Below are 26,196 nucleotides of genomic sequence, written 5' to 3'. Positions count from 1 at the left end.
TTTTCTATCTATGTGATACTGAGCAATCAAACAATGATCTTCATGGATGCTAGGCAAGCACTCTACCACTATGCCAAAATCTCAACCCTGGTATAGTAATTATAAAGTCATCATCATCATATCAAAATATCCTTTCTCCTACAAAGAATGAACACTTATCTATGTGTGTAATGCTTTTTATTAAATTTGACTAATTCTTCTGTGTTTTCCCTCTTGCATTTTTTACACATGACAGCAAAGCTACTCTTCAGGAAAAAATTGATTAGGATACAGAAATCTAATAATATCCTAGTAGATTGACGTCAAAAATATGTGCAAGATGCCCTGTGTGTTTTACCTAGTGGTAGAGTCCTTGGCTACCACGCAAAAAGACTCAGGATTGATTCCTCATTACCACATACATAGAAAACGCTGCAAGTGGTGCTGTGGATCGGTGGGACAGCTAAAGCGTAAAGAAAGCCCAAGAACAATGTTCACACTCTGAGGTCAAGTCCCAAGACTAGCAAAAACAAAAAAAATTTCGACAAGGGGAAAAATGTAGGCAGAGAAGGCACTGTGAAGCAAATGTTTTGTAAAGGATGAGGGCAATATTGACCCTTAAGTTTGGATATTACCAAAGAAAGGCTCCTTGAGCCTGAGAACAGACTAGTCGTTGGGCCTAGTGGAAGACATTGGGATTGGACAAATAAGGTGTGCTGTTTACTACATCCACATGTATATTGTGAGATTGGAGGAGAGATTCAGCCTCCAGTATGTCTTTGGTGAGGTCTTCTGTGAGCAAGGATCTTTGGTCATTGGGCCCTGAAAGGTGACCCTGCCTCACTCACAATGGAATAGAATGCGGATCCCTGGTAACCAAGCCACTGTAACTAACAACCAACTCAAGCCAGCTCACTTGGCCTGTGGCTCAGGAGGAAGAAAGTTGTTGCTGTGCTGTTGACAAAGGTCAGGAAACTCGAGTCTCAAGCATGGAAGTTCTGGATGTCTTACTCGAAGATGTACATGCTAGATCATTTGCAAGCCACAAATCCAGTATAACAGGCCTTTCTCTAAGAAGAAGGCCAGGAAAATCCAGGGCAACCAGATGAGGTATATTTCTAAGAAGAAATGTATTTGACCCCATCATCCTCCCCACACACTACAACTTTCTTTCCTTAAAATTTTTTTATTGTAATTAGTATAAGAGTTACATGATATTTGCCAGATAGAAGGTGCATTAATTCACATACATTGATATCCTTTCACATGTCTTGGTACCCATTGCCCTCCAACCCCACACCCCCCACCCGTCTTGGTTTTCCCCCATTCCCTATCAAATTTCACATATCCAAATTCAAATAAATTCAATGTATCAGATAACAAATTTTGATACTATACCAATATGGGATAACCAAGGGACAGCAAAGGAGATGAGAGACAACATAGTACATTAAGGACAACAATCATTCATTATTTGCCTTTTGTTTCAATATCCTGGAGGTTCTTTCAATTAGCTTCACATTATATGGCCCTGTATATGGCCTTTTGCTCTATTGCAAATCTCTGCTAGTAGAGCCCAAGGTTTCTACTGATTATGACGAATGAGGGAAACCACTGAGCCTAAGTTCCTTTGAGTCTGGCTTACTTCACTTAATATGATTTGTTCTAAGTCTTTCCGTTTCCTAACAAGTGGGGCAATGTCATTCTTTCTGACAGCAGCATAGAATTCCATTGTGTACAAATACCACAACTTGTTTATCCACTCATCAACTGAGGGACATCTGGGTTGGTTCCATATCTTTGCTATGGTGAATAGTTCTGCAATGAACATTGTCGTGCTAGTGGATTTAGTATGACCTTGTTTCTGGATTGTTGGGTAAATGCCAAGTAGTGGAATTGCTGGGTCATAGGGGAGTTCTAGGTTTAGCCTTTTGAGGCACTGCCACACTGCTTTCCATAGTGGTTGAAGGAGTTTGCACTCCCACCAACAGAGTAGTAGTGATCCCTCCTGGCCACATCCCCTCCAGCATCTGTTGTCATTCGTTTTCCTGATCCTGGCCATTCTAACTGGACTGAGGTGAAATGTTAGAGTTGTTTTGATTTGCATTTCTTTTATGACCACATATGTGGAGCATTTCTTCATGTGTCTATAGGCCATTTTTGTTTCTTCTTCAGAGAAGATTCTCTTTAAGTCTTTGGTCCATTTTTTAATGGAATGGGTGTTACTTTGGAGGTTAGTTTTGGAGTGATTCAATTTTTTGACTTGTTGATATATTTTAGATATGAGGCCTTTGTCCGTTGTTTGGGTGGTGAAGATCTTCTCCCACTCTGTAGGCTTCCTGATTAGTTTACTAGCTATATCCGTTGCCATACAAAAGCTCTGCAGTTTAATGCAGTCCCACTTATCCAGCCTTTCTCTGATTTGTTGTGATTCTTGGTCCTTATTAAGAAAGTTTCGACCTGTGTCAAGGAGGCCTAGTGTTTCCTGTTCCTTCCTGTAAACTTTTCAGTGTGTCAGCTTTTACCTCAAGGTCTTTGATCCATTTGGAGTTAATTCTAGTGCAAGGTGACAAAGAAGGATCCAACTTTAGTTTTCTGCAGGTGCTTAGCCAGTTCTGCCAGCACAACTTATTGAAGAGGCTATCTTTCTTCCATTCTATTTTTTTGGCTCCCTTTTCAAAGGTTGGGTGGCCATAGGTCTGTGGTTTAATATCTGGGTCCGCAGTTCTATTCTGTTGGGCTTCAGGCCTGTTCTTGTGCCAGCACCAAGCTGTTTTGAGAATTATAGCTCTGTAATAGAGTCTAAAGTTTGAAATTGAAATTCCTCCAGCGCTGTTCTTTCGGCTAAGAAGTGTTTTTGCTATACGGGGTCTTTTATTATTCCATATGAAATTTTGAATTGCCTCTTCTATTTCTTTAAAGAATGACATTGGGATGTTGATGGGTATTGCATTGAATTTGTAGATAGCCCTTGGCAAGATTGTCATTTTCACAATGTTGTTTCTTCCAATCCAGGAGCATGGGAGGTTTTTCCATTTCCTTAGTTCTGCTTTAATTTCCTTTTTTAGGGTTTTAAAGTTTTCATCTAAACGGTCCTTTACCTTCTTAGTTAAGCTAATTCCTAGGTTCTTTATTTTCTTTGAGGCTATTGTGAACGGAGTTTCTTTCCTGATTATTGCCTCGTTCCTCTCACTGTTGGCGTAAAGGAAGGCAGTTCATTTGTGAGGGTTGATTTTATGGCCTGCTACCCTTCCAGTGCTTTGAATCAGATCAAGGTGCTTGGGAGTAGAGTCTACAGGATTCTTTAAATACAGAATCATGTCATCTGCAAAGAGGGATAGTTTTATTTCCTCTTTCCCTACGTGGATCCCCTTTATGCTTGCTTCTTGCCTTATTGCACTGCCTAGGAATTCTAGTACTATGTTAAAAAGGAGTGGAGAGAGTGGGCATCCTTGTCTCCTTCCTGATTTTAGAGGGAGTGGCTTTAGATTTTCACCGTTAAGTATAATACTACCAGTGGGTTTCTCATACACAGTTTTTATTACATTTAGAAATATTCCATGGATTCCTAGTTTCTCCACATCTTTTAACATAAAGGATTTTGGATCTTGTCAAATGCCTTTTCCGCATCTATTGAGACAATCATGTGATTTTTGTCCCTGCTCCTGTTGATGTGTTGAATTATATTAGTTGATTTGTGTATATGAACCAGCTTTGCCTCCCTGTGATGAATCAAGTTTGATCATAGTGTATAATTTTTTGGATGAGTTGTTGTAGACGGTTGGCCAGTATTTTGTTGAGAAGTTTTGCATCGATGTTCATCAAAGAAATGGGTCTATAGTTCTCTTTCTTTGATGAATCTCTGTCTGGTTTGGGGATGAGGGATATACTGGCTTCACAGAATGAGTTTGGTAAAGGACCTTCATTTTCAATTTCGTTGAAGAGCTTGAGGAGTATTGGTGTGAGCTCTGCTTTGAAGACCTTATAAAATTCAGCTGTGAATCCATCTGGCCCTGGGCTCTTTTTAAGTGGAAGTTGTCTAATTTCCATTTCTTTTTCAGAGCTTGAAATAGGCTTGTTGAGTTGGGTTAGCTCTTCTTGGTTCAGTGTGGGTATGTTAATATTTTCTAGGAATTCATCCATTTCTTCTAGATTCTCAAATTTGTTGGCGTAAAGGTTTGAGAAGTATTCCCTCATGATATTCTGGATCTTGGTAATTTCTGTCGTGATATTACCATTTTCATCTGCGATTTTGTTTTTTTCGATATGCTCTCTTCTTTTTTTGGTAAGATTGGCTAAGGGCCTGTGAATTGTGTTAATTCTTTCAAAGAACCAACTCCTTGTTTTGTTGATTCTTTCTGTAGTTTTTTTTTATTCCAAATCTTTTAATTCTGCTTTGGTTTTAATAATTTGCTTTCTCCTAATGGGTTTGGGGTTGGTTTGTTGCTCTTTTTCCAGGAGGTTAAGGTGAGACATTAACTAGTTGGTTTGCCATTTTTCCAACTTGCTGTTGTAGGCACTCAGCGCTATAAATTTTCCTCTGAGTACTGCCTTTGTTGTGTCCCTAAGGAGTTGATATTTGTGTGCTCCTTATTGTTAAATTTCATAAACAGTTGGATATCTGTTCTGATCTCTTCGATTACCCATTGTTTTTGATTCAACAATGTGTTTTTCAGTCTCCATGAGTTACAGGGTTTTCGTTCCAATTTGAAGCCTTTATGGTCTGAGAGGGTGCATGGAATAATTTCAGTGTTTCTGAATCTGTCCAGGTTTGTTTTATGGCCTAAGATGTGGTCTATTTTGGAAAATGTTCCATGTGCTTATGAAAAATAACGTATATTGTGTTGTTACTGGGTGGAATATTCTGAAGATGTCTGTTAGATCTAGTTGGTCTATATAGTTGTTCACTTCTAAGGTTTCTCTGTTGAGTTTTTGCCTCGTTGATCTGTCCATGGGTGAGAGTGGTGTGTTAAACTCACCAACAATCACTGTATTTCGATCTATGTATGGTTTCAGTGTAAGTAAAGTTTGCTTGATGAAGTTTGGAGCTCAGGGATTGGGTGTGTAAATATTTAGGATCGTTATGTCTTCCTGGAGGAAAGATCCCTTTAGTAGTATGTAGTCACCTTCTTTGTCTTTTCTTACTAATTTTAGTTTGAAGTCTATTGTATCTGATATGGGGATGGCAACTCTAGCCCGTTTATGGGGGCAGTTAGCTTGATAGAGTTTATTCCAACCACTCACTTTCAAAGATGATTGTTTTTGGTTAAGATGTGTCTATTCAAGTCAGCAGAGCGATGGCTCTTGCTTTTTGATCCAACTAGACAGCCTATGCCGTTTAATTGGAGAGTTAAGTCCATTGATATTGAGAGTTAGGATTGAGAGATATTTATTAGTTCCTACCATTTTTAAAAGCTTTTAGTAGGGCCTGTGTCTTGACAGTGCTTGTGGTCCTTAGATGGTATGCTGTTTAGGTGCCATTTCTTTCCCTATATTGCATTTATTTTGTTTTTCTATGTATAGAGCATTTTTGAGAATTCTCTGTACTGTTGGTTTTGTTTCGACATATTGTTGCAGCTTTTCCCTGGAATGGAATGTTTTTATTGTTCCCTCAGTTATGAATGAGAGCTTAGCTGGCTACAGTATTCTTGGTTGGTAGTTATTTGATTTAAGGGCATGACATATATGCTTCCAGTCACTTCGTGCTTGCATGGTCTCTGCTGAGAAATCTGGGGTTATTCTGATTGGTTTGCCTTTATAGGTTACTGATCCCTTTTCCCTGGCTGCCTTTAGGATCTTTTCTTTCGTTTCTATTGATCCACTTCGGATCACAGTATGGCGGTGGGATGTTCCTTTCTGGTCAGGTTGTTTGGGGTTCTAAAAGGTTCTCATATCTGGATGGGCCTGCCCTTCTGGATATTTGGGAAATTCTCTGAGATGATTCCCTGAAGTATATTTCCAATACCATTGACCTATTTCTCCACCCCCTCCTCAATACCAACTAGCCTTAAATTAGGCTTCCTAATTCTATCTTGGACTTCCTGAAGTGCTCTGTCATATTTCCGAGATTTGGATTGACTCATTTTCTGTTCTTTCTCTATAATACCTAAATTATCTTCAGCCCCAGAAATTCTCTCCTCTTCATTGTCTAACCTGCTGTCAAAGCTATCTACTTTATTTTTCATCGTCCTTGATGCTAATTGCTCATTTTTGATGCCTTGCATCTCTTGTTTTAGATCATGTATGGATTTCTTTATGTCCTTGAGTTCCTTTTGAGTGGTTAGCTCAGTAGCTTTATTTTCTTTGGACATTTGCTGGAGTTTGGTCACGTTTTTATTTGTGGATTCTATGAATTCATCCATCTTTCTTTGAAAAACCTTTATTATGGCCACCTTTATGGCTTCTTCTTTTTCACTTATCACCTTGTTTGTGCTTTCCTCTTGTTCAGCTATGGCTTCCTCCATTATCTCTTTCTTTATATTTTCACATTTTCCATTAATGATGTTTATCAATTGCATTTGTGTAGCACTTGGAAGACTCTCCTCTAGGTTTGCCAGTGACTGTTCCATTGTCTGTTTACATTGGGTGGGGGATGTTGTTTCTTGATTTGACGTTTTTCTTGAGTTTCTTGTTCTGCCCATTTGAAAATTGGAGCAAGATTACTACTAAATACGATAATAGTTTTTCAGATATAACCAACCTACACCTCTGTAGCTGGCAAACAGTAGATGTTCACAACTTTTGATTGGTATTATCACTCTTTCTTTTTGTGCACTTACAGACCAGTCTAATACAACCACTGATAAGCGATTTATACCCAAAACAATAAGCCTCTCAATCCAATTGCTATTGTCTTTAAGTCCCTCTGAGCCTAGAGAATAATTAACCACCTACATATACAATATTGCTCAACATCCATCAAGTGTAGATCTGTGCAGTATAAGGGTTGAAAGATGAGCAGAGGTCCACAGATAGAAAAAAAGAATGAGAGAGGTCAGGGGAGGTACAACTGGATTAACGTAGGAGTGTAAGAATATTATAGTCATGAAGAAAAGGTATAGCATAAGGATAACTGACCTAAGTTGGTAAGTAGGTAGCATATTTGAGTACAAAATTTGGAAAGTATTAGAATAAAACTTATGTGTTGCTGCACGACTAGCTCTTAGCCCAACCAGTGGCCTCACAGTGGACCATGGGATGGATCTCTTTTTCTTATCTACGTTGAGGGAAAGTTGTAATTCACAAGATGCAGAAGCGAAGATTTCTGAAGCAAATGCTGTGAGTGAATTAGCTCGTAAAAAGCATTTTTATTTTCTTTTATCTTTCTGCCGGTCTTGGGGCTTGAATTCAGGGCCTGAGCACTGTCCTCGGGTTTTCTCAAGTCTAGCCCTCTGCCACTTGAGCCACAGTGCCACATCTAGATTTTCTATCTATGTGATACTGAGCAATCAAACCCAGATCTTCATGGATGCCAGGCAAGCACTCTACCACTATGCCAAACTCTCAACCCTGGCATAGTCATTATAAAGTCATCATCATCATATCAATATATCCTTTCCCCTACAAAGAATGAACACTTATCTATGTGTGTAATGCTTTTTTTTATATTTCACTAATTCTTCTGTGTTTTTCCCTCTTGCATTTTTTACACATGACAGCAAAGCTAATCATCAGGAAAAAATTGATTAGGATACAGAAACCTAATAATATCCTAGTAGATTGATGTCAAAATATGTGCAAGATGCCCTGTGTGTTTGACCTAGTGGTAGAGTACTTGGCTACCACGCAAAAAGACTCAGGTTTGATTCCTCATTACCACATACATAGAAAACGCTGCAAGTGGTGCTGTGGCTCGGTGGGACAGCTAAAGCCTAAAGAAAGCCTAAGAACAATGTTCACACTCTGAGGTCAAGTCCCCAGACTAGCAAAAACCAAAAAAAATCGGCAAGGGGCAAAATGCAGGCAGAGAAGGCACTGTGAAGCAAATGTTTTGTAAAGGATGAGGGCAATATTGACCCTTAAGTTTGGATCTTACCGAAGAAAGGCTCCTTGAGCCTGAGACCAGACTGGTAGTTGGGCCTAGTGGAAGACATTGGGATTGGACAAATAAGGTGTGCTGTTTACTACATCCACATGTATATTGTGAGATTGGAGGAGAGATTCAGCCTCCAGTATGTCTTTGGTGAGGTCTTCTGTGAGCAAGGATCTTTGGTCATTGGGCCCTGAAAGGTGACCCTGCCTCCCTCACAATGGAACAGAATATGGAAACCTGGTAACCAAGCCACTGTAACTAACAACCAACTCAAGCCAGCTCACTTGGCCTGTGGCTCAGGAGGAAGAAAGGTGTTGCTGTGCTGTTGCCAAAGGTCAGGAAACTCGAGTCTCAGGCATGGAAGTTGTGGATGTCTTTCTCGAAGATGTACATGCTAGATCATTGCCAAGCCACAAATCCAGTATAACAGGCCTTTCTCTAAGAAGAAGGCCAGGGAAATCCAGGGCAACCAGATGAGGTATATTTCTAAGAAGAAATGTATTTGACCCCATCATCCTCCCCACACACTACAACTTTCTTTTTTTAAAAATTTTTTATTGTAATTAGTAAAAGAGTTACATAATATTTGCCAGATAGAAGGTGCATTAATTCACATACATTGATACCCTTTCACATGTCTTGGTACCCATTTCCCTCCAACCCCACACCCCCACCCGTCTTCGTTTTCCCCCATTCCCTATCAAATTTCAAATATCCAAATACAAATAAATTCAATATATCAGATAACAAAGTTTGATACTATACCAATATGGGATAACCAAGGGACAGCAAAGGAGATGAGAGACAACATAGTACATTAAGGACAACAATCATTCATTATGTGGCTTTTGTTTCAATATCCTGGAGGTCCTTTCAATTAGCTTCACATTATATGGCCTTATATATGGCCTTTTGCTCTATGGCTCCCTTGTCAAAGATTAGGTGGCTATAGGTCTGTGGTTTAATATCTGGGTCCGCAGTTCTATTCCATTGGACTTCAGGCCTGTTCTTGTGCCCGTAGCAAGCTGTTTTGAGAATTATAGCTCTGTAATAGAGTCTAAAGTTTGGAATTGAAATTCCTCCAGTGCTGTTCTTTCTGCTAAGAAGTGTTTTTGCTTTACAGGGTCTTTTATTATTCCATATGAAATTTTGAATTGCCTCTTCTATTTCTTTAAAGAATGACATTGGAATGTTGATGGGTATTGAATTGAATTTGTAGATAGCCCTTGGCAAGATTGTCATTTTCACAATGTTGATTCTTCCAATCCAGGAGCATGGGAGGTTTTTCCATTTCCTTAGTTCTGCTTTAATTTCCTTTTTTAGGGTTTTAAAGTTTTCATCTAAACGGTCCTTTACATTCTAGTTAAGCTAATTCCTAGGTTCTTTATTTTCTTTGAGGCTATTGTGAACGGAGTTTCTTTCCTGATTATTGCCTCGTTCCTCTCACTGTTGGCGTAAAGGAAGGCAGTTTATTTGTGAGGGTTGATTTTATGGCCTGCTACCCTTCCAATGCTTTGAATCAGATCAAGGTGCTTGGGAGTAGAGTCTATAGGATTCTTTAAATACAGAATCATATCATCTGCAAAGAGGGATAGTTTTATTTCCTCTTTCCCTACTTGGATCCCCTTTATGCTTGCTTCTTGCCGTAGTGCACTGCCTAGGAATTCTAGTACAATGTTAAAAAGGAGTGGAGAGAGTGGGCATCCTGAATGCTACCCCTTAGCACTTTTATGCAAAGCTTAAGCCTGTGGCATTTTAAGCACAATTCAACGCTCTGTTTTTTGGTGGTTAATTAGAGGTAAAAATCTTATGGAATTTATTCCATGGCTAATTTTGAACTGGAATCCTGAGGTCTCAGCTTATCTTGAGTAGCTAGGATTACAGTACTTTTACAACCTGTATGCTCATACACATCGCTTCTGATCCAAACATTCATTGTTCAATTTAACTAACAAGATGTGAGGAAAGATGATTGACTGTAATTTACTAGATGGGCTTCTAGTGAGTATATATTTCCACTTCCACTCTGATGCCCTGGAAATGTTTCTGGTACATGTATCAACTATCTCCCAAAGAGGAAATTATATGTGAGTACGTTTGCTAGTATTTCAGATAGGAGATGGACTTTATTGTTTGGAACCTTTTGGGCAGAGTGTATCAGCTGGGCTGGGATAACAGAGATGATGTTTCAGACAGGAATATTTTCATCCCAGACAGACTTAATCCAGATCCTTGGATTTCAGGCCTTTAGTAGATAGAATTACAAGTGTGAGCTGCCATCACCACCTGGTTCATTCTGGAAACCTTAATTGCTTCTCATTTGTTCCTTTCCTTTCTTGGAAGATTGATCTAAGCTGGCTGATTGTGCATCACAATGAAGTGATTGGCCTCAGCAATTGCAAATATTGGTTTCATCAGCACGGAATGAATGAAGTTGATCTAAACCCAATAGTATTTTCCTTCTGATAAATAGGGAACTTACTTATATCATTTTTCCTTGCCTTTGCTTTCCCAAAGCAAGCAACATGTTTCTTAAAAACTATACTTCATGAGAATATTATAATTAGAAGCTATCTTCTGCACACTTCAGAATAGTCCTTGCATTTATAAACTTATATTACAATATTAGGTAGAAGAATGGTGACTGTTAGTTTCATAACTATTTCATATGTTTTACTTTTTAAGGCTCATTAACTCAAGAAGGGATTAAATACATTTAGATAATAGTAGAACATAGCTGCTGCTGATTTGATGTGTGTGCAGATGATACACACATTTATTAGGATTACTCAAAAGTTTTCTTCAAATTTTCAGTAGTAGACTGTATGCTAACTGGAAGGTGATAGTAATGATGCTGAAATTCTATGAATCAGCTATGAAGCAGAATTTCAGTTGAGAGTATTTGACAGGGACTTAATTTCTAAGACGCATATCAAGAATATTGAACTATAACACCAAATGATGGAGGACTCAGCGTCACATTTTGTTTGTTTTATGCAAGTCCTGGGACTTGAACCCAGGGCCAGGGACCTGTCTTTAAATGTTTTTTTTTTGCTTCAGGTTAGTGTTCTACCACTTGATCCACAGCTCCACTTCCAGATTTTTGGTAATGAACTGTAAATCAGAATATCATGCAATTTGTTTGGGCTGAATTCAAACCTGATTCTGTGTACATAGGATTCCAAGCGTGAGCGCACAGAGCCTGGCTAGTATCATTCATCATTCAAGTCATGGGACTGCAATTCTGCACCTGGGTCTTGTCTCTGAGCTTTTCAGCTCAAGACTACTGCCCTATCCCTTGAGCCATAGGGCCACTTCTGGGTTTCTGGTGGTTAATTGGAGATAAGAGTCACATGGACTTCAGTGCCCAGGCTGACTTTGAACTGCTATCCTTGGATCCCAGCCTCTTGAGTAGCTACATTTACAAGTGTGAGCCACCATACCCGGCTAAATTATTTTTTAAGTTAATTTTTTTTGTTAAGTCAATATATAGTTGGCATACGGTTACATAAGTAATGAACACATTTCTTAAGAAAATTGTTATCCCCTCCCTCATTTTTCTCTGTTTTCCTACCCTCAGCCCCCTCTCCACCCAGATTGTTCAGTTCATTTCCGTTTAGTGTTTTCAAAGTATCACTGTTCAATTGGTTCACCCTTTTTCCTTTGTTTTTTTTTTTTACCATTTTATTATACCCTCTCCTTTCCCCAAATCACATAAACCTATGTACAAGACACAGGGTACCCGAATTCAACACAGTGACTACAGAGAATAAAACTAAAGGGAAAAAGAAGAAAAGAGGTAAAAAGCAAAGAAAATGAAAGAACATCATACAGTACCTTAGAAGCAACAACACTGAAAAAACAAAACATAAAACCTTGGGCTGAAAATGTAGCTTGCCTAGCATGTATGAAACCCTGGATTGCATTCCTCAGCACCACATAAACAAAAACTGGAAGTGCCACTGTGACTCAGCTGGTAGATTTCTAACGTTCAGCACAGAGTGTCTCCAAGTGACAAAAATCTGTCACATTTAAGTCAGGCTTCAAAACTATGCTAGGAACCAGTTACGTGATTTGGAAGAAAGTCCAATTTTCAAAAAATCACTAGCCAGGCGCTGGAGGGTCATAATTGTCATTCTACTAGCCAGGGAGAAGGTGATTCAAAGCCTTTGCAAGCAAAAAAACGAAAACAAAAAAAATGTAAGATTCTTCTCTCCACTTATCCACCCAAAAACTAAGTGGAGTTGTGGCTAAAACTGGTACAGCATTAGCCTTGAGGAAAAAGAACTAAGAGACCTTGCACAGGTCCAAAGTTCAAGCTCCCCACCAAGAAAGAAAAAAAAAAGGAGTCCAGACACCTTAGTTTCAAAAGTATATCTGGATATCTTAGTAGATTTTTCTGATCTTTCCTCATTCATCTCATGGAACCACATAATCTTGATCCTGATCTGACTAAGAGCCTGCATTGGGCTTAATAAATTCATTCCACATATTCCAGTAGAATCTGGACAGCTAACAGCCACTTACCAATGCTTTTTTCTACGTTTAGGCCAGTATGTCTTCATACCATCTACACAGTCAGCTATATCATCTTCCCAGAAGTATCATTGAGTGTAGAACACTCAGAACTAAAATAATTGCATAAAGATGTAATAAAACCCCTTGATTCATTAAGAAAATTTCTGTACCACTTAGAGCAAGTACATTAGTGGTATTTACCTCTAGCCTCCTTTTTAAAAAAAATTTATTAACATTGAATTTTACATCACATTCAAAATGTCATGTTTAACCAACAAGTATTCAAGAAGGGAATCGCTATGCAATCACTGGCACATAAATTTTAGAATATAGTAAAAATTAAGCTGAGTCTTTGTATGTCATAGATACAGATTAATCTATAATAAAACACATGTCTATAGAGTGTATAGTCTATCCTAGATTTTTATGTCTATGTAGTTATGTTTATATCTCCAAAATTATGTCCAGTTCTTTGGGTATCATCTATTCAATCATCGCTCTACTACTGTTTGAAACTAATATCCATATATTAAGGATACCATGTACCTTTTGTTCCTTGGTCTTGACTTATCTCACTCAACAGGATTCACTCTAATTTCATCCACTACCCCAAAAATGCCATTATTATTTTTTTCTGTGCAGATCTTCTTTTTATGTATTTATTTTTATTGTAATTTATAGAAGGGTTACATTATATTCACCAGATAGAAGGTGCATTATTTCTCAAACTTTGATACCCCATGTAATGATATGGTCCCCATTTCGCTTCCCCTACCCCCACTCATGTTCATTTCCCCCCTTCCCTATCCAATTGCAAATAACCAATTAGGCACATATGAAATATATCAGAAAACAAGGTGAAATATTGTAACAATATGATATAACCAAGGGATAGCAAAAGAGATAAGAGATCACATAGTTCATTAAGGACAACAAACACTCATTATATGAGTTTTCTTTCTTTATCTTGGAGGTCCTTACATTTAGTGTCATACTATTTGTCATGATGTCTCTAGATTTTGTTCTATTGTAAATCTCTGGTAGCAGAGCCCAAGGTTTCTACTGAATTTGACAAAGGAGGGAGACTCTTGGGCCTATGTTCCTTTGAGTTTGGCTTACTTCACTTAATATGATTTTTTCCTTCTCATCCACTTCCCCGAGAATGCCATTATTTTATCTTGTCGGTTGGCTATGTATCATTCCATTGTGTGTGTGTGTGTGTGTGTGTGTGTGTGTGTGTGTGTATGTGTGTGTGTGTGTATGTGTGTGTGTGTGTGTGTGTGTGTGTGTGTGTGTATCACATTTTTTGTAGTAGGGCATCTGGTTGTTTCCATCATCCAGCCTCATTTTCTACAGATATTTGTATAGTCTCTTTTTTATTTTCAGGGTAATGTATAGAGGGGTTACGATTACATTTACAGGTAGTGGACTGCATTACTTCTCACACATTTATTCCACTCCACATGTTTTTGTCCCCAGTTCCCTCTCCCCTCCCCTTCCCAATCATCTTGTTTCCCCCCTTCCCTTTCCTATTTGACATAAACAAATAAACATATATACAATATGCCAGGGAAAAAATCAGATACAGTAACAATCTGACATTAACCAAAGGGCAAAATAAGAGATGAGAAATAACATAGTAGATTAAGGACAAAAATCACACAAGATTAAGAGCAACGATGACACAAGATATAGCTCTTGTTCCCATATCCTAGAGATCCTTTCATTTAGTCTCATCCTATATGACCTTATATACCTAGGTTTTTGAGTTATTGTAATCCTCTGCTAGGAGAGTCCTAGATGTGAACTAATTATTACAAATGAGGGAAACCATTGAGCTTATGTTTCTTTGGGTCTGGCTTGCTTCACTTAATATGAATTTTTCCAAGTCTTTCCATTTCCTTACAAATGGGGCGATGTCATTCCTTCTGATGGCAGCATAGCATTCCATTGTGTGTAAGTACCACATCTTCTTGATTCAGTCATCTACTGAGTGGCATCTGGGTTGGTTTCATATCTTTGTAAGGTAAATAGTGCTGCAATGAGCATCATTGTGCTAGTGGCTTTAGTATGCCCTTTTTTCTGGACAATTGGGTAGATGCCAAGTAGCGGATTTGCTGGATCACAGGGGAGCTCTATGTTCAGTCTTTTGAGGAACCACCACACTGCTTTCCCTAGTGGTTGAACGAGTTTACACTCACACCAACAGTGTAGGTGTGATCCCCCCTGGTCTCTTCCCCACCAGTATCTCTTATTAGATTCTTTGATAATGGCCGTTCTGACTGGAGTCAGGTGGAATCTCAAAGTTGTTTTGATTTTCATTTCCCTTATTGCTAGAGATATGGAGCATTTCTTCATGTGTCTAAAGCCCATTTTAATTTTTTCTTCAGAGAATACTCTTTTAAGTCTTTAGCCCACCTTTTAATAGGATGGTTGTTTCTTTGAAGATTTGTTTGGGAGAGATTCATTTTTTTCAGCATAGATATATTTTAGATAACTACATATATTTTTGTAGAAAAAAGAATGGAAGCCATCATGCTGGCTCACAACTTAATTTCAGCTACTTAGGAGGCTCAGGGCTTAGGATCACAGGTCAAAGCCAACCAGGGCCCTACAGTGTGTGAGATCAAACTCTGTGAACATACAATGACTGTAAGAGGAATCTCACTGCCTGGGAATGTAGCCTAATTGTAGAGTGCTCACCTAGAATGCATGAAGACCTAGGTTCTATTCACCGGTACTGCATACTCAGAAAAAAGCTAGAAGTGGCGCTGTGTCTCAAGAGGCAGAGCACTCACCTTGGGCAAGCGAGTCCAATGAAAATGTCTAGGCCCTGAGACCAAGAACTAGGACTGGCAACATGAAAAAAAGGAGCAATCTTCCTTAAGTAACAAGGAATGTACCCTATATTTATACAGACTGAAAAATTCATTAAGAAATTAGAAAATATGTAGAAAGTGCATAATTTCTTTTGTGTGTTGGCATTGGGTCTTCAACTGAGTGCTTCAGCTTTATCCCTGACCTTTTCTGCTGAAGGCTAGCACTCTACCAATGCAGCCCCAAATCAACTATCTTCAATTGAGATATAAGCGATGAATATTTCAGGGTGCTTCATGAAAAACATTTTTATAAATTGAAACTTTCAACACAGTCTGATTTTAGTATGAATGTTGAGATGGGAAGAGACAGAAAAAGTGAAATGTTTCCTGATCCCCATAGAGAAGAGATTCAGCAGAACCACTGTGGTCTGCAGGCTTCTTTGTGAGTTTTGTTTCTTTGTTTGATTTTTTTCAATTGTGGGGCTTGAACTCTGGGCCTGGGCACTGTCCCTGAGCTCTTCAGTTCAAGGCTAGTGTTTAATCTGTGAGCCACAGTGCCACTTCTGGTTTTTCTGGCAGTTAACTGGGTACTTTGGCTGGCTTTAAACTTTGATTCTCAGATCTTAGCCTCCTGAGTAGCTAATAGTATAGGTGTGAGGTACCATCACAAGGCTGCTGCCCTGTTCCTATGCAGGTTCTGGATCAAGAACTTCAAGTTCTTACTTCAATTTTTTCTTCTCTTGCCTGATACTCTGCCATTTGAACGAAGCCCCAGTTCCTGGTCTTTGTTGGTTAATGAGAGATATTATGATTTTCTAATATTCAGAGCAATGAGTATAAAACCCAGCATTTTACTTACTTGAATAGATTAAGAGACAGGACCTAGTGAGATGGAAAACACAATGTTTTTCAAGTTTCTATCCTGTTCTAATGCATAAGTCTGGCTATTTTGCTTACACACAAATATGTATTTTACCGTTTCTACTCTATTTTTGCTTAGCTTAAAACCACCACTGCCATTTCATAGATTTTGTTGTTGTTGTTTGCGGTGCTTGAACTCTGTGCCTGGGCTGTTCCTCAGATCTTCAGTTCAATGCCAGTGCTCTACTACTTTTGATTTGGCCAGTCCTGGGCTTGAACTCAGGGACTGAGCACTGTCCTTATATTTTCTCAAGGCTAGGGCTCTACCACTTCAGCCTCAGCACCACTTCCAGCATTTTTCTATGTATGTGGTATTGAGGAATTGATCCCAGGTCTTTGTGCATGCTAGGCAAGCACTCTACCACTAGGCCAAACTCCCAGCCCAAAATTATTCATCATTACTATTAGCTATCTTCTTTTTTTTCATTATTGATTCGTCATGGTGCTTGGACTTTGGGCCTGGACACTGTCCCTGAGCTCTTCAGCTCAAGGCTAGAGCTCTTCCTCTACAGCCCCATTTTTGGTTTCTGGTAGTTAATTGGTGATGTAAGTCTCACAAACATATGTGTCCAGGTATGCTTTGAGCTTTGAACCAAGATCCTCCAATCTCAGCCTCCAAAGTAGCTAGAATTACAAGCTTCAGCCAGCAGTGTCTGACTGTTTGATGTCTCTGACTCTGTCTCTCTGTCTCTGTCTGTCTGCCTGTCTGTCTCTCTCTCTCTCTCTGTCTGTCTCTCTCTCTGTCTCTCTGTCTCTCTGTCTCTCTGTCACTCCCTGTGTTTCTCTTTTGGTTGTAAGACTTTAATTGTGCACCTGGGCAGTGTCCCTGGGCACTTAAGCTCAAGGCTACAACCTTAAACACCTTGAGCCACAGTGTCACTGCTGGTTTTCTGGTGCTTAAGTGGAAGTAACAGTTTCATGGACTTTAGTGTCTGGCCTGGCTTTGAACTGTGATCCTCAGAACCCAACCTTATGAGATCATTTCCAGCTTTTTTTTGGTGTAAGTGGTACAGAGTAATTGAACACAGGGCTCTGTGCATATTAGGCAAGCAAACTACCACTAGTGTGCACTCCAGCCTTAGATAGGGGCTTTCTTTTTCTTTTTCTTTTTTTCACTCATGGGGCTTGAACTCTGGGCCTGGATGTTTACCTTAAGCTCTTCAGCTCAAGGCAAGTGCTCTACCACTTGAGGCACATTGTCATTTTGAATTTTCTGGATTATTTGGAAATAAGATTCTCACAGATTTTTATGCCTGGGCCGTCTTTGAACCTCGATCCTCCAGGGTAGCTAGGATTACCAGGGTGAGCCACCAGACACGGGTATTAAATTATTATTTTTTGCATATCCTATGGCTTCAACTCATGGCCAGAGCACTCTCCTAGGGCTTGCTCAAGGATAGCACTTTACTTCAGCCAGCCAACTCCCGGTCCAAATAGGCTACTCTTGAAGCTAGAATTACAGAGATCTGCCATAATACTGGCATGTCGTTATCTAAGTATATAATTTTTCTTCTATTTTTGATGGCTTTTCCTTAGTGTACATATTTCCTACATATTTTAAGGAAAACTTCCTTCCCACAGGGGCCATAAATTAAGCCTACTGGAAGAGTTCTTGCCAAGCATGAATGAAGACCCAAGTTCAATTCCTCAGCACAACATAGATAAAAAATATAAAAGTGGTGCTGTGGCACTTGTGATAGAACTTGAGCCTTAAGAATAAACAAAAACAAAAACAAGGATCGTGCTCAGGTCCTCAGTCTAAGCCCAGTACTGCCAAAAAAAAATTCTGCCCAAAGTAGGCATTTAAACTTATTGTACTTTTCAAAAAATTTGTTGTCAAGGTGATATACAAAGAGATTGCTGTTACATATGTAATGAGTACATTTCTTGTAAACACTGTTACCCCCTCCCCCCTTTTCTCTTTCCCTTCCCCCCAAGTCATAAATTTCATTTACAACAAATATATATGAATTTTCATTCCTGAAAAAAAATAGTTTAAAATGTGTTCAAATAAATGATGTAGGTTGATATATTTATCAAAATGGATTACTTGAACTCTAAAATAAACATTCTAGGTAATTTTTCTCATAAAATTGTAGTAATGCTATAAAACTAATAAAAAAGGAATTTTAGTTATTAATTTCTTATGTTTTACCTTTAACATTATTACACTAAGCATACTGTTTATGGTGTTAATGCAGACAGCATGAAATATGATTATGTAAAAAAATTAAATGATTCAAAATAGTAAGGTTGGGGGCCAGTAGTTTGGCTTGGTGGCACACACCCTGGACTGGCAAAAAAGAAGTAGGGTTAGATAAAACAGATTTATTTCCAAATGTGTGGAAAATGGTATGATTTCTTGTTTGGCTAGTCCTGGGGCTTGAACTGAGGGACCAGGAAGTGCCTTGGCCACTTTTGTTCAAGGGTGGCACTCTGACACCTGAGCCACAGTGCCCCATCTGCTTTTTCTGTATATGCAGTGCTGAGGAATTGAATCAAGGTCTTCTTGTATACTAGGCTAGCACTCTACAACTAGGCCACATTCAAAGCCAAAGTAGATTTTTGATGCTATTGTGGAGTTTTAATTTTCTTAAATATTTGTACAAAGCACAATGGATATATAAACAGACTTGAACTCACAGAACAGAGTCCCAAATAATATTACAGTTACTCTGGCACTTATCCCGATTGACAAAACACATTTCCAGGCATCTGCTCTGTCCTTAAGCTTTGGTAGCTGACTTGTCTTTCCATGGAGGCCTGGCCTGGATTCCTGGTGATTCCATGCATTTCATAGTTCCCTGTATATCCAGTAAGGTTGTCTTCTGTGGGACCAGACCTGCTTGGTTTTTGGCCCACCCAGGACCTATGTGTCTGAGGTCTCACATTCTAAGTGGAAAATAAAACACAGTATAATAAGGACTGAAGAACTGCACACCATAATATTAACAATGAGAGTTTAATAGTTAGCAAAGTAAATACAATGAATACTTGACAAGAATCATGAGAGCAAGATAAAGAGATGTCTTTTTAGGAAGGTTACAGGGAAGCTCTAAATTCAGACTGGACTCCAAGTTGCCTTCAGACAGTAATTCTACTTCAGAGTCCTCAGAAGGGTCTCCTTCCTCATGAGAAACAGAATGTCCTTCCTGAGTTAAGAGGGGGATGGATTCTGGTTTGTCGAATGGAGATTGATTCTCTTTTAGTGAGATGGATGGGTCTGGATATTCTGTGAGGATGGATTCATTTTCCTCCAATGAATCCAGTATTGAGAGTACACTTGCTGCTTCCCATGGGGACATTTTCCATGAGCACAGAGTGTGCCCCTTCAGCTTGCACAATAAGTGGAGTGTTACTCTGACTCAGATGGACTGACTCTGGGTGGAGTGTGAAAGGAAACGGAAGGAAATCTGGCTGCTCTTTTTCTTCCTCCACAGTATCTGCAGGTTCAACTGTGTCACACATGGGGTTCAGAGCAAAAGGTATATCCACAGGACTCTAAACCTGTTTGGTAATTTCTACAGAAGGCCCATGCTTTCTGGAGTGCAGTGATGATTCTCTGTCTCCATCAGTCACCAGCTCCATTGGTGGGTTTTTCATCCGGAGTTCAGGATAAGCTCTTCCACGATGACCCAAATCTAAGAATGGAAATAGGTACAGAGTGGACAGAGTGGACTCTGCAGGTTGAAGTGTCAATCAACTTCCATGAGGATCTAATGGAGGAACCTGTAGAACTGGAGTTTGGACTGAACTCTGAGGAGGTGTAGGGTCTTTCTAATGAGTGCTTATTCCCGAGTCCTTTCAGAGGACAGACATTACCTGGCTGACACCACCCATAAAGGGCATTTTGCCAAGCTCTGTAGAAGTAAGGGCCAACCAATATCTAGAACACATGGGCTTCCTACTCACAGGCTCTGAGGCACCCACACCAGGACTTCTACGTTTTCTTGGTCTTACTGGTCGCACATTCCTCCAGCTGGTCAAAAAGTATGTGTTTAGAAGAGCAGGTCAAAAGCCGGCATGTGGAGCCTCATATAGAGCTTGAGTTGTGTCAGGGTGTGGCAGTTCTTGAACTCGTAGAAATCACTGGGGTAGAAGTCCATTCACATCGTATAGATGGAACACATGATGCTGTGGGCACATTCGGTACAAGGAAAGTGAGAGCCTTCTCTCTCCATCCTGAGCCTTCTACCAAAGCCCCTTTCTTGCTGGACTCTAATGCTGTGGCTGTCCTGCCGAGGTGTGCACTTATGTGCTGGGAGGGGGGTAAGAGACACTCGAGAACAGGATGACTTTTACATCCCACTTCCAGAAGCTTCTGAGAGAGGCCTCTATGCATCTGTCCAAAGTAAACGCACCTTAAATTAACTAAGTAAATGCTCTAAATAAATCAATAAGTGAATGCTCCAAATAAAGAACTAAATGCTCATTCCTCTAATCTTAGCCACCCAGCAGGCTGAGCTCTGAAGATCACAGTGGAAAGCCAGTCTAGTCAGTAAAATCTAAAGGCACTTGTCTTCAATTAGGCAGCAAAAAGCCAGAAGTTGACCTATGACTCAAATGGTACAGTGCTAATTTTTGAACTCCAAAGGGATGGCAATTAGACCTGGGTTCAGGTTCAAGTGGCAGCACTGGACTACACACCAAAATGTAAATGCTTTCAGGTTCTAACAGGCAAAGCTATCACAATCCCTCCCTGATGGCTCAAAAGTGATTCAGCCCCCAGCTTTTCCTCTGACTCCAGTATTTCACAGGCCTCCGCCATTAGTACTGACACCGCATTTCTTACTGGGAAATGGGATTTCCTAGGATGTCACCTAGGTGAGGGCTGCAGTTGGGAGCCACTTACTCATGCCTGAAATCCAACTTCTCAGTAAGCACACTGTTGAGACTCTAGTAGCATGTGAGGGAAATGAAATGGCATGGTGTCCCAGTCATAATAAAGCAGTTTGTGCATTGTATCATGCATAGCTCCCCTGTGAACACCCCAGTGAACCAAACAGGCTCACAGAGGAGCCAAGTATTCCAAGACTTGGCCAGGAGGGGTGAGCAAACCTGGGTTTGGAGGGGGAACACTCACTTTTTCAAGAGAATTTCCAGCAACTACTACATTGTCCTCCACTATTTGAAATTGTGCAGGAAGTTTCCCACATAAAAGAGATCACCTTTCTGGTAGGCAGGGATCAGCTTTGCCAGCAGCATCTCCAACAGGCCTTCCTCCAGGATCCATAGGTTACAAGGCTCATTCAGAGTCTGAGCTGACTTACCATCACACTATGTTGGCAAAACAGTGGATATTTCAAACGTAGGAATGGGAGCACACTTCACACTGAGGAATTGGAATAGAGCAGATTGGAAATGACACACGCTAATCTCAGTATAGTCACTTGAAAGCACACCAGAAGGTTGTAGTGTGTGAGCAGGATGATGGGTTCAAATAGGTTTCCTCTCAATATACCTCATCTGAGTTGCCCTGGAGTTTCCTGGCTTTCTTCCTAGAGAAATGCCTGATATACTGGAATTTTGGCTTGGCACTGATCCAGCATCTATTTCTTCAAGTGAGACATCCATATCTCTCATGCCTGAGATCCGAGCCTCCTGACATTTGGCAACAGCACAGCAACATCTTTCTGGTTCCTGAGCCACAGGCCAAGGGAGTTGGCTTGAGCTGGTTGTCACATACAGTGGCTTAGTTACCAGGGTTCCATATTCTGTTCCATTGTGAGGGAGGTAGGGTCACCTTTCAAGGCCCAATGACCAAAGCTCCTTGCTCACAGAAGACCTCCCCAATGACATACTGGAGGCTGAATCTCCCTTCCCACCTCACATATGGATGTAGTAAACAGCACACCTTTTTGTTCAAATCCCAAGTCATTAACTAGGCGTAAGTGGTAGCCTGGTCTCAGACTCAAGGAGCCTTTCTTAGGTAAGATCCAAACTTAACTGTCAATATTCCCATTACCCTTCACAAGACATTTTGCTTCACAGTGCCTTCTCAGCTTGCATTTTGCCTCTTGCACATTTTTTTGCTAGTCCTGGGACTTGACCTCAGAGCCTGACCATTGTTCTTACGCTTTCTTTAGGATATAGCTGCCCCACCAAGCCACAGCACCACTTCCAGCGTTTTCTATGTATATGGTACAGCAGAATCAAACCAGAGTCTTTTTGTGGGGTAGCCAAGCACTCTACAAATAGATGAAACACCCAGGCCATCTTGCACATATTTTTCACTTCAATCTACTAGGACGTTGTTAGGTTTCTGTATCCTAATCTATTTTTCTTCCTGATGAATATCTGTGCTGTCATCTGTAAAAATGCAAGTGGGAAAATCACAGAAGCATTGGTGACATAAAAAATGTCTTACAGACATAGACAAGTGTTCATCCTTTGTAGGAGAAAGGATATTTTGATATGATGATGATGATTATTTATAAATATTTTATCGGGGTTTAGAATTTGGCCCAGTGGTAGAGTGCTTGCCTAGCATCCCTGAAGATCTAGGTTTGAGTCCTTAATATCACACAGATATAAAATTCCATATGGCAATGTGGCTCAAGTGGCAGGGGGCTAGACTTGGGAAAAGCCAAGAGCAGTGCTCATGCCCTGAGTTCAAGCCCCAGGAATGGCAGAAAAAAAAGGAAAGAAAAGAAAGGAAAGAAATGTGCTTTTTACAAGTTATTCACTCACAGCATTTGCCTCTGAATTTTTTGTTTCTGCATCTTGCGATTTATCCCTTTCCCTCAATGTAGACAAGAAAAACAGATTTTATTACTTGCTATCCTGTTGTCCAATCTTTGGATATTAATTCAAAATACAATATTGCCTGAGATATTGTGTGTGTGCATGTGTGTGTGTATCTGCCAATGTGTGCATGCAGACATGTGTACAGGGTTTAGGGCTTACTCATAGGGCCTGTGTGATAACCCTCAGCATCTTTTCCTCAAAGGTATTGGTCTTTCACTTCTAGCTTATTTTAGCTAATTGGAGTTGAGAGATTCACTCAATTTCTTGCCCTGTGCATTGGAATCCAGTGCTGCGTTCTCATATTGTTAATTGTAGCTATAGAGTAGGCTGAGGTCTGGGGATCCTCGTTAGAATCCAGCCCCTGAAAGAAAGTCACTGATAGAAAACTTTATCTTCAGTTAAGCACGAATAAATAAGGCAAAAGTGGAACTGTGGCTCAGTTCCTCTTGTACCAGCCATGAGAAAATTAGTAATTGGCAGCACCTGGTCCCTGAGAGAAATCCTTAGCACTGGTTCAAAAAAAGAAAAAAAATAATGAAAAAATTAAAACTTGCTGAGGAATCCATAAGGATAAACGTGCCTGTGAATAATCTTGTCATTTCAGATTCCCTCAAGAGCTTATGTCTCTCTATATTTTATCAAGTTTTTTAAAGATATTAACATATTTTCTATCTTTCTTAAACAGAGATAGCCATCCACAAAACACAAACACAAACTCTCACGCACTATACCACCCACCCATAAGTGTCTGGCTATGTATATATGTATAGTCATATGTATTGATCTGTCTCTCTATACTAATATATAAATGCATAAACATATGTATTTAGACAAACAGGAAACATACATAGATAGGTCTCAGGCATTTCCTGATTTTGTGCAAGTCTTCTGAGTGCAACTTACCATTGTATTGTTTGTCAAGATAGAGTCCCTCTAACTTTTGGCTAGCTTCTTGTCCTTTGATACTTTTTTCTGCCAGTCCTGGGTTTGAACGTTAGGCCTGGATGCTGTCACTGAGCTTGAGCTTCTTGCATTCAGTAGTTTATTGCAGATAAGAGTCTCATGGAGTTTCTGTCCTGGGCTGGCTTTGAATTGTGATCCTCAGATCTCAAACTCCTGAGTAGCTAGGATGACAGTCTTGAGCTACCAGTACCTGGTTCCTTTGCCTCTTTTACCCTTTTGTTTGGCCCCACCACAGCCATGGTATCTACCTTCCTATGTTCTCTCCACCTGCCCCCAGACAGGGGTCTGACAGATGATTTCCACCCACTTATTCATGTCCTCCTCTGTATTGGCTGACAGCTAAGACATGCACTCACATGTCTGGATGCCAAACACAAAACCATGTGATTTGTTCTCCGTCTGGAACATCCTATCAGATTTATAGCACCACAGAGGGTCAGGTTGATGCTCCTCCAGGGCTTTTTAAATTGTTCTCATATTAATCCACAACATGTTTGTCATCACTTATCCAGCTAATTCATGGCCTAAACCAGCATTCCCTACAAACTTAGATCCCAATACCATGAGGACACTCAAGGGTGCATTAGGAGTGTGACCTGCAGGTGGATGTGAGCCTGTCTAACTTGGAGGGGATTTCTCCACCACAGGAAATGGAATACAAATTTAGAATCTGCTTTCATGAGGTGACAATCTCTGGCAGATGTTCTTATCAAATGTGGCACTGCCTACTTCCAGCTTAAAACATGGGTTGATGACCCAGCATAACAGAGAATGTATTCACCCAGGCCCAACACATAGGCTGGGACCCTGAACTTTCAGGTAGCATTTGGCTTTGAAGGTCATGAGATCTTAGTCTACAAATGATGAGCCCCCTCCCGTGAGGCATAGCAAACGGAGCCAAAGTGCAACCAAGTTAAGCACCAGATCAAGCTTCCCTTCTTCAGTAGGGTATGGTTTGAAAACTGTGCATAGCTTCTGTTTGAAGCCAGTCCAGAAAGGAAAGTCCATGAAACTCTCATGTCCAGTTAACTGCCAAGAAAAAGCCAAAGATAGAGATGAAGCTCAAGAGAGGTAGAGAGCCATCTGAAAAGTATGGTTACACCCTGCAACATCCTCATTATCTGATTCTGAAACCATCTCTGCGTGCATCCCAGCATGCAGCCAGCATCTGGGGGTGACAGTGACCCCTGCGCCCACTGGCAATCTGCACTGTCTCTGACATCTGTAATGTGAACCTCATTCTGTTGGGTTTGTGAAGCGGTGTCAACCCTGCAGAAGGAACCAACTGTGCCCTAAATCCCACTGTCCCCTGAGGCCCCTAGCATTCCCCCATCTGCACCCCTCCTGTGGCTTCTGATCCTAGGGAGCCCTCCTGCCCTGTCCAACACTCACATGAAGTGTATATTTCTTCTCCTGGTGCAACTTCTCCACAGAGAGTACATGACATGCCCACTTTCCAGGCACGGGGAGATCCTGCCAAAGTAGCAAATCAGTGATAAGGACATAAAGTGATGAATAGAATTTTAGATCCTGATGGTAGACAGTCTGCAAAATCCAAGGGAGAATGGAATTGGAGGGGACCAGGGATCAGCATGTGGACATGGAGCTTCCCAGCCAAGGGGGTGGGGGAAGTCACAGGCTGGGGGATGCACAGGATGATCCATGGGCCCTGTGCAGCTACTGGGTCACCCCCTTCTGCATCTCAGCCTTTGGCTTTGAGCTCTGTGATCGTCAAGATATGCACAGTCTGTACTCTGGCTGGCAGAAGAAAGGACCCTGGGAAGACAATTGTAGACCCTTTGTGAGAGTAGGAAGGGTAGGCTGGACACCCAGTCCAAGAGGAGCTAAAACTGGAGTTGAGGCATGTGAGGGTTGTGAGGGTTGTGGGCAGTCACAGTCACGGCAGAGGTGGCTCTGTCTGTGGGGTGAGTGCCTCCCTGCAGGCACAGCACTGGAGATATCAGAGATCCACATGAAAAGGAAAAGCTGGAAATGGCACTATGGTTCAAAGGGTAGAGCATCAATCTTGAGAAAAAGAGCTCAGGGACAGTACCCAGGACCTGAGTTCAAGCCTCATGACTGTAAAAGAAAAAGAACCAGGAATATGAGAGGGAACCTGGTACTCTCTTGGTCTAATCAGACACAAGAAGAGGCCGGGATAGGCTGTGGAAAAACACAGAGAACATCTTCCCCCAGCTCATCCTGTCCTGCATGCAG

Source organism: Megascapheus bottae, unplaced genomic scaffold, assembly GCF_031878675.1.
Source record: "Megascapheus bottae isolate mThoBot1 unplaced genomic scaffold, mThoBot2.hap1 HAP1_SCAFFOLD_43, whole genome shotgun sequence".
In the NCBI taxonomy this organism is placed as follows: Eukaryota; Metazoa; Chordata; class Mammalia; order Rodentia; family Geomyidae; genus Megascapheus; species Megascapheus bottae.
Note: the sequence above shows the minus strand (reverse complement) of the source record.